The sequence below is a fragment of the Eulemur rufifrons genome, chromosome 1 (assembly GCF_041146395.1).
Source record: "Eulemur rufifrons isolate Redbay chromosome 1, OSU_ERuf_1, whole genome shotgun sequence".
In the NCBI taxonomy this organism is placed as follows: Eukaryota; Metazoa; Chordata; class Mammalia; order Primates; family Lemuridae; genus Eulemur; species Eulemur rufifrons.
Genome location: NC_090983.1, coordinates 10,376,066 through 10,378,625, shown reverse-complemented (window position 1 = coordinate 10,378,625; position 2,560 = coordinate 10,376,066).

Genomic DNA, 2,560 nt, shown 5'->3' with positions numbered 1-2,560 from the left:
AACAGGTGGTCTTTTGTGCCCGGCTTCTTTCACTCAGCGTGAAGTTCTTGGGGTCCATCTATGTTGTATCATGTGTCGGTACTTTCTGGGTTTTTTTTTGCCAGTCAATATTCCATTGTATGCATATACCACACTTTATTTATTTTTTTTTTTGTTGAGACAGAGTCTCACTTTGTTGCCCAGGCTAGAGTGAGTGCCGTGGCGTCAGCTTAGCTCACAGCAACCTCAGACTCCTCGGCTTAAGCGATCCTACTGCCTCAGCCTCCCGAGTAGCTGGGACTACAGGCATGCGCCACTATGCCCGGCTAATTTTTTCTATATAGATTTTTAGTTGTCCATATAATGTCTTTCTATTTTTAGTAGAGACGGGGTCTCGCTCAAGCTGGTCTCGAACTTCTGACCTTGAGCAATCCACCCGCCTCGGCCTCCCAGAGTGCTAGGATTACAGGCGTGAGCCACCGCGCCCGGCCCACACTTTATTTTTAATGACTGACCCCATGGAAAGGGGAGGAGAATACGGCAGAGCTGTCATGAAAATGACGGTTGTGGCCTGGGTGAAATGGGAGGGAAGATGTGGCAGCCTCTTTGAAAAGACTGGATTGCCACAGCGTGCAAACGTTTGAAAGCAGGAATCGCGTTTCCATGGATCACTCTCCTTGTCTCTGTCCGGCCCTGTCTGGTCTCCAGCTCGGCAGCCTCCTCTGCGAGGCTGACACACCTGGATTCTCACCTGCTGGCCCAACTTTGCTCCACTTTAAGGACCTATTTTCAATTTGGGGGGTAGAGAGTGTATTCTACCTCACTGTTAACTAAATAGTATTTTGATGGTCCAGAAGATAACAGTTAACAGTAGATGATTTATTATTATCTAATAAATAGAAAAGGAATTCTGTGATCAGATATGTTTGGGAAATGACTGATGTTCCCTTTTTGGAGCTATCAAAATGAATTTGAGTATACAAATGCCTCCACAAAAACATCAGTGAAGTATTTGGTGACCTGTGCTTAGCCCAGGGCCCCTCAAGATTACATTTCACAGTTTATAGGGAAAAAATGCTTCTTATGGGCTGTACTCTAGGACTCGGCCCCCTTGTCCCTGGCTTGGCCTGACAATGTGACTTCTGGACTTTGACCCTGATTGCTGGGGGTAAGGCCAGACCTCAGTCCTGGAGACTGCACTGGCTTATTCTTGAAGTCATTTTCGTCTCACCCCGGGGACCCCAGTCTGCCTTGAGAACTCAGCCCAGGGACTGGAGGCTCTGTTACGTTCTGTTCTGTCTCTCTTGTTTTCTGCATCCTTGCACACTTAGTTGAATAGGCTTCTTCGTAGACTGCTTGTCATCTCTTGGGACACTCTAGTTTCTTTCCTGTTAAGTGTCCTGACATCATGCTCTTCTGTGTGGATGATCGATCCACAGCTGAACTCGCACAACTCCCAACTTCTGTAGTTCCTGACCCACAGGAGGTCCTGGTCTCAGTCCCCCAGTCTTCCCAGTTCCATGGTAGTTTACTGAGCCTGAGGTGTTATACACCAAGACACAGCAGTATCCCTCAGGAGTGTCTTGTGTACACGAAATGCTCATGACTCTTTGCTACTATTGTAGCAGGGCAGCATCAATGTGCTTGTTGTTTAATCCTGTGCCATGTTGTTGCTGACGGAGCATGAGCTTTGGAGTCGGGCAGATTCAAGTTTCCGTCTTGGCTCTGGGATTGAAATAGCTATGTGGCCTATATGCAGGATATAAATTTCTCTGAGCCTTGGTTTCCTCATCTGTAAAGTAAAATGGGTGTTAATACATTTCCCTCTCACAGTTGTTGTAAGGATTGATTTAGAATTGGTTTAGACACTTTCACTGTTAACAAGAATCCTGTGATTCCGGTATGAATAGTTTCCAAATGTCATTTTCAGAGACAGGGGAGTAAATAATAGATACAAAAAGCCCCTAGCATGGAATTTTTGTACGTTATAAGTTAATATTTGAAAATTACTTAGTATTTAAGGCATGCCAGTGTTATATAAGTGTTTGTTTAAGAAAGCAAGTTCCTTTTCTTCTTTTTTCTAGGTAGTAAGGATCTATGAGCCATTGGTTGAGGTTTCAAAAAGAAGAAATTAGAAAAACCACTTATAGGAGGTTGTTAGCCATACCAGGAGTTGGACGAAATGCCCCACTTTGGGTTCCACCATGGTAACACTGGACCCCAAAAGATAACCAGAACGCCAGACAGAATGAAGAGTTGGTCACTATGCTGGCTGAGAGGTGAAGTTTCATTGTGCTTTTAAAGGAATTCCCTCACCCAAAGCAAAGAAAAACTAAGTGGATATCAAGCCTAGTTCTGGTTCTCAAACCATGTAGTGATTTCTTCACACATTCACTTAGAGTAAGCACTATCGTGAGTGCTATCTTGAAGACCCCTGCCTGTCTCACTAGACTATCCCCCTTGTCCACTCAACTTCAATGGCAGCATTGTGACATTTTCCTTATCTCCTGTCCCTCACTTCATTTTCCCAGATTCACATAACACGAGAGAGAACCTCCAAAACCTAAGAAGTGTGTTTTGT